Source organism: Lathyrus oleraceus, chromosome 4 (assembly GCF_024323335.1).
Source record: "Lathyrus oleraceus cultivar Zhongwan6 chromosome 4, CAAS_Psat_ZW6_1.0, whole genome shotgun sequence".
Taxonomy (NCBI): Eukaryota; Viridiplantae; Streptophyta; class Magnoliopsida; order Fabales; family Fabaceae; genus Lathyrus; species Lathyrus oleraceus.
The window spans coordinates 102,980,438-102,994,339 of NC_066582.1; positions in this window are offsets into that span (position 1 = coordinate 102,980,438).

Consider the following 13,902-nt stretch of genomic DNA (forward strand, 5'->3'; position numbering starts at 1 on the left):
AGGACCATTTCCCATTACCATTCATAGATCAAATGTTGGAGCGCCTAGCCAGACACTCTTACTTTTGTTATTTAGATGGATATTCAGGATTCTTCCAAATACCTATTCACCCCGAAGATCAAGAAAAAACTACCTTTACATGCCCAGTTGGAACTTTTGCCTATAGAAGAATGCCTTTTGGACTTTGTAATGCTCCTGCAACTTTCCAACGCTGCATGATGTCTATCTTTGCTGATTATTTAGATGGAATTATGGAAGTATTTATGGACGATTTCTCAGTTTGTGGATCAGATTTCAAAAATTGTCTTGTCAACCTTGAGAAAATCCTGGAGAGATGTGTGGAGGTAAACCTTGTGCTAAATTGGGAAAAATGTCATTTCATGGTCACCGAAGGGATTGTTTTAGGACATATAGTTTCCGAAAAAGGTATAGAGGTAGATAAAGCAAAAATAGAAGTCATAGAGAATCTAAAACCGCCGAAGACTATCAGGGAGATAAGAAGTTTTCTTGGACATGCCGGATTTTACCGACGTTTCATCAAAGATTTCTCCAAAATAACAAAGCCCTTAACTGGTCTTTTAATGAAAGATGCTGAATTTATCTTCGATGAAAAATGTACTGAAGCATTTAATCTTCTGAAGGAAGCTCTGACTTCAGCACCTATAATGAAACCCCCTGATTGGTCAGAACCGTTTGAGATAATGTGTGACGCCAGTGATTACGCTGTTGGAGCCGTTCTAGGTCAGAGAAAAGATAAGAAGTTACATGTGATTTATTATGCCAGTAGAACCCTAGACGCTGCACAGCTCAATTACGCAACAACCGAAAAAGAGCTCCTAGCTGTAGTTTTTGCAATAGACAAATTTAGATCTTATCTAGTAGGAGCCAAGATTATAGTTTATACCGACCATGCTGCCATTCGTTACTTACTAAGCAAAAAGGATGCCAAGCCTAGGTTACTTCGATGGATTCTATTACTGCAAGAGTTTGATTTGGATATCCGTGATAAGAAAGGCACTGATAATGTGGTAGCTGATCACCTATCTAGGCTAGAATACCTGAAACCCGATCCAGTTCCCATAAATGACGATTTTGCCTATGATAGACTGATAGCCCAACTAGAAACCATTGAAGAAGATAACCCAGACCCTCATGAGCATTTTCAAAAATCCTTAGCCATAAGTGATGTACCTTGGTATGCAGACTTTGTTAATTATCTAGCCGCTGACATCATACCCCCTGATCTAAACTACCACCGGAAGAAGAAGTTCTATAATGATGTGAGAAACTTCTATTGGGACGAACCATTTCTTTTCAAGAGAGGTAAAGATGGCATTTTCCGCCGTTGTGTTCCAGAAGAAGAGGTAAATAATATAATTGAGCATTGTCACTCTGCACCCTATGGTGGACATGCAAGCACATCTAAGACCTACGCCAAGATTCTTCAAGCTGGCCTATTCTGGCCTACTATGTGGCGTGATGTCCATGCTTTCATTGTCAAGTGTGATAGATGCCAACGCACAGGAAATATTTCAAGACGTAATGAAATGCCGTTAAGAAATATCCAAGAAGTAGAACTCTTCGACGTATGGGGTATAGACTTTATGGGACCGTTCCCACCATCTTTTGGAAATCAGTACATCTTAGTAGCTGTTGACTACGTGTCTAAATGGATTGAAGCTATCGCCGCACCCACAAACGACACCAGAGTAGTCATCAAATTATTCAAAAATTATATATTTCCCAGGTTTGGAACACCCCGTTTAGTCATAAGCGATGGAGGATCGCACTTCATATCGAGAATATTTGATAAACTTTTAAGCAAGTATGGAGTTAAGCATAGAGTAGCAACACCATACCACCCACAGACCAATGGACAAGTGGAAGTATCTAATAGGGAGATAAAACAAATCCTCGAGAAGACTGTCTCTATATCTAGAAAGGATTGGTCACAGAAACTTCAAGAAGCATTATGGGCTTATAGAACCGCTTTCAAAACTCCTATAGGAACAACCCCTTATCAACTGGTCTATGGAAAATCATGTCACTTACCTTTTGAATTGGAACATAAGGCCTATTGGGCCATCAAAACTTTGAATTTGGATTACTTGACAGCTGGTGAGAAACGTATCCTTGACATCCACAAATTAGAAGAGCTCAGACAATCTGCCTACGAAAATGCCATCATATACAAAGAAAGAACAAAAGCTTGGCATGACAAAAGAATCATAAGAAGAGACTTCAAAATAGGCGATCCTGTTCTCCTGTTCGATTCTAGGTTACGACTTTTTCCAGGTAAACTCCGTTCGAGATGGACTGGCCCTTTCGAAGTATCTAAGATCCTGAGATCCGGTGCTATTGAAATCAAGAACCAGACATGTAAACCGTTCATCGTCAATGGACAGAGGTTGAAGCCCTACGAAGGAGGTGACATCCCGACAACATACACCTGCCATACTCTGAGTGATCCACCATATCCTTCCAATGATGTTTAAATATCGGTCGTCGAGCTAATGACGTTAAACAAGCGCTGCATGGGAGGCAACCCATGGTTTTTCTTATTTTTTGTACTTTTTTTTTTTACTTTTACTTTATTTTGTTTATTATTATTATTATGTCAGGACTAACGATTGAATGTTTTATGTGCTTTCAGGACTTGTTTGCTAACCTTGTACAGAATGCAGAACCCTGATGACATGCACGTGGCCTTTAGAGATGATGCACAGAGAGAGCGTTACTATGTTCACATGAGACGCCCTATGGCTCCTACCAGGTACCCTGACCATGACTGCATGGATGCCTTGGGGATAGAGCCAAGCGTCAGATTTTTATGCCATCAACTCGAGTGGGAACAGTTTGACTACAGGAACAACACTTATAGGAACTTGACTCTTGAGTTCCTCAGCTCGTTTCATTATGACCCCTGGGCTGGACCCGATGGACTCGCTGTTTTCAGGTTGTTCGGGATTGACTACTCATTCTCTCACAAGGAATTTGGTGATTTGCTAGGTTTCCAGACTACTCCTGATGCTATTCCAGATACACCGATGGGGTATTTTATGAGCAGAGAAGTGGAAAAGTTTTGGACTAAAATATCCGGCGGAGGGAGCCAAGATCCTTCTACCCAGTTTTCTCAGGTAATCCACAACCCTGCATTGAGGTACTTCCAGATGATTCTAGCACATTCTTTCCTAGGTTTTCCAGATACAGAGACACTGCTAAGTGAAGAGGAGATTTTCCTACTGTTTTGTGCGACTCAGTCTCGCCCTGTTGCTTGTGGCAACTTTCTGTTAAAGGGCTTGGCTAGTGTTGCCAGATCATCCGTAGGCATCATCCATGTCGGTGGGATTGTTACACAGATTGCTACTGCATTGGGTCTGTCTCGCAAGTTATTGCACCTCAGGACCTTCTGCTTCTACACCACCCTGGATATTGATTTTTGTCTTGATAGAGGACTGATGAGGAGGGTTTTTTTTGAGCCCAACATGTTTAGACTGCTGATCGACGGCGAAGCGATACACTATTTCACATTACCAGATCAGCTGATGACCAGTGTCCATGATCCTGAAAATTGGAGTTATGCTCTAGAGGGTTATGGAGAGACTGTCGAAGAGCCGAAATCGCCTCCCGCCGCTGAGTACACTCCTACACCTCTTACTCCCCAGATCACTGTTATGTCTAACAATTTGTCTCTGCAGCCACCTGACCTACAAACACAGATTTATGAGCTCCGTAAGGAGACTGCCCTGCTCAAGCAGGAAGTGGCAGACTTAGAGTTACAGATGCAGGTTTCTGATCTCACTCATGCCTCAGAGACCGATGCTCTACATCAGGAGATTGAAGAGCTTCGGAGGGAGATAGCTGAGTTTCGTGGATCAAGCCAGGAAAAGACGCCTACCACATGACTCATTCTACCCTGACAGCATTACCCTAGTATTTTATTTATCGCATTTCCAGACATATTTTACTTTACTGCAGCTTTTATATTTTCATGCACTCTGAATTTCTTATATATATACATATTATGCACTAATGTTAACTTTTTCTTTTTCTTTTGTTTCTTTAATTATTTTATTTTTTGTCGTGCAAAGAAAAAAATATATAAGACAAAAATATTTTCATTTTTGTCTTTACAAAAAAATATGCAAGCCTCAAGCCTTGAAAAGAAGAAGAAAAACGCTATTCAGACCCCCATCGTCCTTCACAGTCACACACCGCACCATCTTCCTCTAACCCTGTTGCAGGTACTGCTCCTGGATTCCATGTCACCGAGGAGATGTGGCGTGATATGACAGCTAGAGAAGAAAGGCGTGATGGCCTTCTCTCTACTATTTCACAGCAGCTGACGGACAATATGAGCTTCATGCAACAATCGCGATTGGTTTCGGATCGTGCCTATAGCAACGTTTGCCGTACCTTGAACGATATCTCATTAGAGCAGAACCGTCAGAGAGAGTTCAACAGCCAACACTACCAGCTTGTCGAGGCCACTCAGGGTTCCATCTTAGATAACCTTCGAGAGGTTCGGAGTGCTCAGGCTGCTTTATCAGCACGACTCGACCGGAGGGACCAGCATCGTAGTAGATCCCGTCGTTCCAGACCATCACATCAGGACGGCGAAGGCACCAGTGCCCCTCCTCAGTAGTCTTTTTCAGGTTACCCCCCTTATCTTATTTCGAAACATTGGGGACAATGTTCGATCTAAGTGTGGGAGGGGATTTTATTGCTTTCTGTCATTTCCCTTTCTAGTTAATTATTTCCTTTCAGTTATTTCCTTTCAGTAATTTAATTTTCTTAGATAATGCATGAGTCTGACGAGTCACCAGTATAGTGTCTTTTTAGTTCATCTTCATTTTTTCCCATTTCCTTAGCCTTACCAGAAAATTTTTAAAAAAGAAAATGATGTTGTTTCACATGTTTTTTGGGCTTTGGGACAGGTTTAGATTAGGATGTAGTGACCTAGGTCAACTTTTTGAAACATCAGAACCATTTTAGCACCATAGACCTCTTGAATATAGGAATCACTCCTAAACCCCACCACCTTGGCCTTTACTATCATTTTAAAAAATTGTCCTAAGTAGTTTATCTTAGCAGTCAGCTCCGGCTTAAGCATGCTCTACGTAGGGGGCCGATGAACATAAGTGAATGATCCAGTGCTAATAAAAAAAAAAAAAAAAAAAAAAGGCAAACTCTGGTATAGGTGACCCTCACAAAGTCATTTAAACCGAAAAAAAAGAGAAAAAAAATTTTTTTTTGCAAGTCACCTATTGTTAGTTGGTTCAGAGGTATCTGGCACTGAACTTGGTAGGGCGGATTACGATCCGATCCCCCGCAGCTACATTTAGGCGAAATAAAACAGGTTTACACATGCTTATGTGCCAGAAACCTTATGTTATGGATCAGAATCACTAACCGGTCACTCTACTATGAAGCATGTACAGATAACGGGCTTAATGTGATTGCGCCTGAATGAAAAGGACACAAAAAGATGAGAAGATAGGCCTAGGTATTGTGGGATGATATGGAGTGGTTAATATAGGATTGAAGTTTGTGTTTGTGTTACTATGGTACCCTTGGTTCACTTAGTTAGTATCTGTCACTGCATCCTGACTTGAACTTAGAATCCCTTTAGCCCAAAGACAAGTGTTGACACCATATTTTCTTAAGCTTTAATGTTTGCTTGAGGACAAGCAAAGGTTTAAGTGTGGGAGAATTTGATCACACTAAAATTCACCGTATTTCTGACTCCGATTTCGCATGCATTCTTAGCTTTTATTGTTGTTTTGCTTTGTTATTTCTTTGTTTTCTTATGTTTTCAGGTTTTTATAATAATCGGAGCTTGAATCGGGAAAAGGAGCGAAAAAGGAGTGAAAACGGGCGAAAACCTAGAAATTCAGCGTTTTGCACTTACGGCACCCACTGTGGCGGGCGCCATGGGGTTAGCCATGACGTGGCCACGTCTCAAGACCACTCCTCAACCGTCAAGACCCACGATCCCCACTCCATTATCCCCTGTAGGGACCATGGCGGGCGCCATAGGCCTGTGGCGGGCGCCACAAGGCCAAAATCAGTAACCTCCACTTTTTAGTGGAGGGGCGTCCCTGTCATTTCATGCTTTCAGTTTTTACTATAAATAGGACCTTAGATTTTCGTTTTTCTTCATCCAGAATTAGAATTCTCTAGGCATATATCAGTTATAAAGCAGTTGCCATTCCACATCGGGGTGCCTCTGCAATCGAGTGATCGAGTCTGTAATCTGTCTGTGGTTCGAGTTTTTGGAGCACTCTGGAGGAAGTTAATCCTGCCGCCATTTTAATTCAAGTTCGTATTTTACTTTTATTTATTTCCTGCACTCGCACATTTACGTTGTTTATTTCCTGCACTCGCACATTTACGTTGTTTATTTCCTGCACTCGCACATTTACGTTGTTTATTTCCTGCACTCGCACATTTACGTTGTTTATTTCCTGCACTCGCACTTTACTTTGTTTATTATCCGCACTCGCTTTAAATTACTTTTATGAAAAACTATAAAAAGAATATTTACTTTATCATGTCTAACTAATTCTATAAAGGTTAGAATGTAAGGATCGTAATTAAACCAGTAATCAGTATAATTGTTCGTGGAAACACCTAAGGGCTATTTTATCTTTCAATTCAAGTAATTGTTTTTAACTATTTCAAAAACAGCCAAAAGCGCTTTGTCTAGTTTATTAGGAGATTTTAGATTAAAGAGAAAAGAGATTTTAAAACGATTTTCGGACGCGTTAGGAAGTTTAAACTCTGGTTCGTAAGAACCTCTTTTTGCTAAGAAGTCCAGGTTAAAATACTTTTCAACTTAGTTAAGATACTATATTTCTTAAAAATAGGTTTACTACTCTAACGCAGTACGCACCTTTTTATCCGTGACAATAGGAGGGGTTGATTAGAGAGTACAACTCGGTTCTGAATACGCGAAAGCGACAGTTCCTGTTAAATTAGTTCTTTTCAAAGGAGAAAACATTGCCCATAAGTAGTTCCACTAACAAGTACTGGATTATCATTGATTGCGTGAATTACATTCGAGCCTGTCTTTATTTATTATTTAAAATTATAATTTTTTTTACCATTGCACCCTTATTAAAACCCTTAAAAATAGTTGCCTTAGATACACACCATAACAACAGGTTTGATAGATTGACACTTGGTCTCTGTGGATTCGATAATCTTTTATATTACTTTGACGTGATTCGTACACTTGCGAAAAACACGCATCAGTTACTTGCTTGAATAGAGAGATATGTATGGAAGGAACGATCGTGCTATCGATGTGATGAGGCAACAAAATTAACAAGTTGGTGGAAGTGATCATGGGTTGGACAAGTTTCTGAGAAATAAACCTCCAACTTTCAATGGAAAGCATGATCCAGAGGGTGCTTAGGCATGGTTGCAGGATTCTGCTAATCAATTGAAGGAACTATTGAAGGATGAAACACAAGTTTTCTTGATGTTTGGATCCCTGAAGGCTGAAAGTAAAGCAAAGATAGATGAATTTACGGTGGTGTGTCATTTTCCAGAGGTGTTTCCAGAAGATATTAATGATTTGCCACCAGAAAGAGAAGTGGAGTTCAACATTGATTTGATACTAGAAACTAGACCGATATCTATGGCACCGTATAGAATGTCTCAAGCAAAGTTAGCTGAATTGAAGAAGCAATTGGAAGATTTACTTGATAAGAAGTTCATCAGGTCGAGTGTATCATCTTAGAGAGCTCCGATCTTGTTAGTGAAGAAGAAAGATAGAAGTATGAGGTTATGTGTGGACTACAAACATCTTAATAAAGTAACTATCAAGAATAAGTATCCACTTCCCAGAACTGATGATCTTATGGACCAACTAGTGGGAGCATGTGTGTTTAATAAGATTGACTTGAGGTCGGGGTATCATCAGATAAGAGTGAAAGATTAAGATATTTCTAAGACTTCCTTTAGAACTGGGTATGGTCACTATGAATATTCGGTGATGCCATTCAAAGTTTCTAATGTGCTTGGTGTATTTATGGAGTATATGAACACAACTTTTCACCCATTCTTGGATAAGTTTGTTGTGGTATTCATTGATAATATTCTTATTTACTCTAAATCAGATGAAGAGCATGCATAACATCTTCGTATTGTACTTCAGGTTTTAAAAGAAAAGAAGTTGTTTGTGAAACTGTCTAAACGTGAGTTCTGGTTGTGGGAAGTCAGTTTCTTGAGTCATGTGATTTCCAGTGGCGGTATAGCAGTGGATCCTTCGAAAGTTGATGCAATGTTATAGTGGGAGGCTCCGAAGACGATTACTGAGATCAGAAGTTTTCTTGGCTTGACTGGTTATTATCAGATTTTTATTGAGGGTTTCTCGAAGTTGGCTGTAACTTTGACGCAATTGACTCAGAAGGGTCAAACTTTTGTATGGGATCTACAATATGAAGAAAAAATTTCAAGCTTTGAAGAAGAAGTTGACAAGTGCACCAGTGGTGATTCTACCTATTCCTACATAACCTTTTGTTGTTTATTGTGATGCATCTAAGATGAGTTTAGGTGGAGTGCTTATGCATAATCGGCAGGTGGTGGCTTATGATTTTCGACAACTGAAGATTCACGAGAGGAATTATCCTACACATGTTTTGGAGTTAGCTGCGGTTGTTTTTTGTTCTGAAGATTTGGAGGCACTACTTATATGGTTCCAGATTTGAAGGTTTCAGTGATCACAAGAGTTTGAAGTATCTCTTTGATAAGAAGGAGCTTAACATGAGACAAAGAAAATGGTTATAATTTTTGAAGGACTATGAATTTTGTTTGAATTACCATCATGGTAAATCCAATGTGATAGCATATGATTTGAGCAAGAAATCTTTGCACAAGTCGGCGATGATGGTCAGAGAGCTAGAAATGATTGAATAATTTAGAGATTTGAGCTTAGTATGTGAAGTGACTTCGAATAGTGTGAAGTTGGATATGTTTAAGCTAACCAATGGTTTTCTTGAAGAGATCAAATAGAAACAAAGATTGCATTTGGATTTGGTTGATCGACTAACATTAGTAGGTCAAAGCAACAATGAGTATTTCCAGATTGATGAGAATGAAATTCGGAAGTTTCGAGGCAGAGTTTGTGTACCTGATGTGCCAGAGCTTAAGAGGATGATCTTAAAGGAGAGTCGTCGAAGCAATTTGAGTATTCATCCAGGAGCCACTAAGATGTATCAAGATTTGAATAAATTGTTCTGGTGGTCAGGGATGAAGAGGGACATTGCACAATTTGGTCATTCTTGCTTAACTTGTCAGAAATCTAAAGTCGAGCATCAAAGACCGTATGGACTGATGCAATAGTTTAATATTCCATAATGGAAGTGGGATATCATATCTATGGACTTTGTGACTGGGTTGCTGAGTACTCCGAAGGGAAGTGATACGATTTGGGTGATTGTTGATAGAATGACTAAATCGGCTCACTTCATACCGATTAAGATCAGATTTCCACTGCAAAGATTGTTAGAGATTTACATTGAGGTAATTGTGAAGCTTCATGGTATTGCATCGAGTATCGTCTCCGACAGAGATCCGAGGTTTTCATCCAGATCTTGCAGAATCTTATAAAATGCTTTGGGTACTAAGTTGAGATTGAGTTTGGCGTATCACCCAAAGACTGATGGAAAGACTGAGAGGACTATCTAGTCTTTGGAGGACTTGTTGAGGGCTTGTGTTCTAGAGCATGGAAGTACTTGGGATAGTTACTTGCCTCTGATAGAGTTCATGTATAATAACAACTACCATTATAGTATTGGGATGGTACATTCAAGGCGTTGTATGACAGAAAATATAGGATTCCTCTATGTTGGTATGATCCTGGAGAGAGCACTGTACTTGGACCATAAATTATGTAGCAGACGAGTGAGAAAGTCAAAGTAATTCAAGAGAAGATGAAGGCATCTCAGAGTAGGCAGAAGAGTCACCATGATAAGCAGAGAAAGGATCTTGAATTTTAGGATGGCGATCACGCTTTTTGAGAGTCACTCCAGTGACTGGTGTAGGAAGAGCCCTGAAGTCTAAAAAGCTCACTCCTCGGTTTATTGAACCGTAACAAATTACTCAGAGGATTGGAGAAATTGCTTATCGTGTGACCTTACCCCCATCTCTTTCGAACCTGTATGATTTTTCCATATGTCGCAGCTTCAGAAATATGTTCATGATCCTTCACACGTAATCCAGATGGACGATATGCAAGTTCGTGACAACCTGACTATTGAAGCATCTCCTATTCGGATCACGAATCGAGAGGTTAAGCAGTTGCGAGGCAAAGAGATTACTTTAGTGAAGGTCATTTGGGAAGGACCTGCTGGAGGTAACATGACTTGGGAGTTGGAGAGCAGGATGAAGGAATCATACTCAGAGTTGTTTTTTCCAGGTAATTTTCGAGGGAGAAAATATTTTTAAGTGGGGGAGAGTTGTAACGCCCCTAACTTATTTAATTGGTTTTTATTTAATTATAATATTTTATGAATTATTTGATAATTTATTTATGTGATGCTGGTGTATTTTTGGATGTTTTATGATGCTTTAGAGTATTCGAGGGTATTTTAATAATTTAATAATTATTAAAATATTTGGATGAGAGCAGTATATTTTATTTAATTATTTAAAATAACAATAATAATTATTTAATGTTTATAAAAATAATTATTTAATTATTTAAATATAGCGTGACACCTTATATTAAAAATATATCTTCCTTTTAAAATTAAATAAATATTTTGTTTAAATATTAATGATGTGACACTTAGTTGAAAAATTATTTAATTTAATATTTATTTTATTTTATTTATCGATTAAATGAATATTTTGTTTGAGACTAAATATTTGAGAATTAATCTTAACTTTGGATTAAATATAATATAGATCATAAGGGAGAGGGTGAGAGTGAGGACAAAACTAAGATTTGAAGCACATTATTAAAAGGCGCATCTGAGTCCCGGGAGACCATTTTGGGAGCGATCGGGAGGCAATAATTTGGAGAGGGAGAAACATCAAGGACCTTGAAAGCTCGATCGATAAGGTAAATGGGGGGGGGGGGGGGGGATTCTTACTCTATGGTGGGTTTTTAGGCAGTAGGATGATGATGGTTCCCTTCCCCTCTCATTAGTGCCAAGGGTCTTTGACCTTATAAATTGTATGATTGATTCAGTATAGTATGAAATTGCATGTTTGTGATTGTTTTATTAAAAAATATGGATCCCTGAATGTCTGACCAAATTGGATTTTTCCAAAACCCTTTTGGTCAATTCTATCTAATAATATCCCACATGTGTTTATAGGGATAATGATATGAATATAAGTATTTTTTAGTGTTGAAGGCTAAATCGATCGTTTGTTTTACGATCTGTGTTCAAATGGGATAATCCCATTAGATCATTTTTGGGTGAATCGATAATAGTATCGATATGTGTATTTTAAATAATAAAATAATTTTTGAAAAAATCTTTTTAAATTACTATAACAACTAATGATTTTTAATATAAAATTTTTATGATATGATGATAAGTTTTATGAACTAAATAATATTTTTAGAAAAAAAAATATAATTTGGTTAATTAGTGATTCGACATGTGTTCAAGTGCGATAATCCCATTTGGTCAATCTTTGTTTTTTTTATCGTTCAGTTAACCGTAATCCCTTTTTAATAAAAAATAACTTAATCGATAACTTTTTTCTGTAAAAACTCTAAAATTAATCTTTTGGAGAATATCATAACTTTTACGAATTTGTCATTGGAAACTATATGTTGTAAGAATTCGACCTTGGGAGGTGGAAACTTGGAAAATCTGAGGTATGAGGGTTGGTTGCATGTATCAAAGGAGAAGTCGCGCTTGAGAGCGATTCAACAGAATTTTACGTGAATTTGGCGTCCGATGTAAGATTGACTAGTATTATATCATTTCAAAAATGGAATCGTACCAGGAGTCAAACTCACTGCTTTGCAATGACTATTCGTTTTTTAAGCCATTTAAGCCTGTTTAAGTTCCAAAAATAAAGTTTTCCTATTTTTTGAAATTTTAGCAATTTATGTTTTATTTATTTATTTTGTTTAGGATTAAAAGCCCATAAGACTCATTAGAGTTTCTTTGTTATATGTATTTAAAGACCTTTGTCAATGCCAAAAGGATTGATCTTTTGATTATAATAAATTTTAGAGTTTTGTTTACTCTTTTTTGCGAATAATAATATTTTTTATAAATAAAGCTAAAACTAACAAAATGTTTGTTCTTAGTTGAAATAAGTATTTTTGTTGGAAAATTAATGATGATAATTTGATAACTTTAAGGGTAATGCTAACTTGTGCCCTTGGGGCACAAGTTAAAAGATAAATATAGAAACAAATTCTTGAAAATTGTGTATTGAATTTATTAGAAATTTATAATTAATAATCTTATTTATTTTTTCAATACAAATTTTGTATTTGTGGATTTCTTAACATGTGCCCTTGGGGCAAAAGTTAGCATTATCCTAATTTTAAACCCTAAACCTTAATTAACTTTTTGCTTATACCATTATATATATATATATTATATATATATATATATATATATATTTGCAATCATCTAGACATTTTAAAATCTCTTGCATTTTTGTTATTGGAACCCGTATAGACTTGTTCGATGTGTGTTGTGTTGGATTTGGGCTCCATCCTATGTGGAGAACGACTCAAATATAATTAGTATATTTGTCTCACTTATTAAAGTGGAGATGATCAATTATGATAGAGAGAGATAGAGAGAAAATAGGGATTCAAAAGAGAAAAAAGAGGAGAGAAACTCATTCCCGTTTTTTTTCAACCAGTCTCACTAAATCAACTAACCTGATTCGCTAACCGTTGGATCGAGCTCAACTTTGGAAGGGAGGTTCATAACACATATATCTAACTTTTGACTGTTCAGAAGTTCAAATCAACATCTGATGTGAGAGTTATCTACTTCTCACTAAAGTTGCAGATTTGAAAAAAAAAACAGTTTTTTTATTTTTATTTGTAAGCTAGTTTGCTTTGTGATTTGTGGTTGTTAGCACTAGTTTGTGAATCACTTTAAGACTATATTGTACCCTTAATTTATTATATTGGATTTATTTATTTGGTCTGGATGACTCGTGATTTTAACTCTCATATTGTCGGGTTTTCCACATTAAAAATATTGATGTTCTTTTGTGTCTTTATTTGTTTGATTTGCCATCTTATAGTTGTTGTTGATTCTCAAGGTTCCTAGAAGTTTGGGGAATTTTATATCCAGTGTATATTGATCAATTATCGTGTCTTAGTTTCTCATTAGAGCGTCATCATAGCTCTTGGTTAAGGGATATTTTACTTGTTTGAATGATGGAGTCAAATACAAAGATGGAGATGGTATTGTTGAATGGTTCTAATTACCATTTATGGAATGGCAGGATGAAAGACTTATTATTTATGAAAAAATTGCACTTATCGATTTTTAGTTCCGCAAAGCTAATTCTGTGCATGATGAAGAGTGAGAGTTTGAACATCAAAAAATTGTTAAGTTTTATTCGACAATATGTATAAGATAATATTTATAATCATATTGCTAATGAGACACATACAAAAAATTTATGGGAGAAGATAGATTGTATGCCTCTAAATCAAGGAATAATAAATTATTCTTGTTGAATAACTTTATAAGTTTGAAGTATAAGAAGGGAACTTCTATTTTAGATCACTTGAGTGAGTTTAAAAGGATCCTTGATCAGATGTCAGAAATGAGTATCAAATTTGATGATGAACTTTTGAGACTATTTCCATTGTTAACTTTTGAGACTATTTCCATTGTTATCTTTACCAGAGTCTTCTCCAAGAGGTGTTGTTTCTTTGGAAACGTCTAA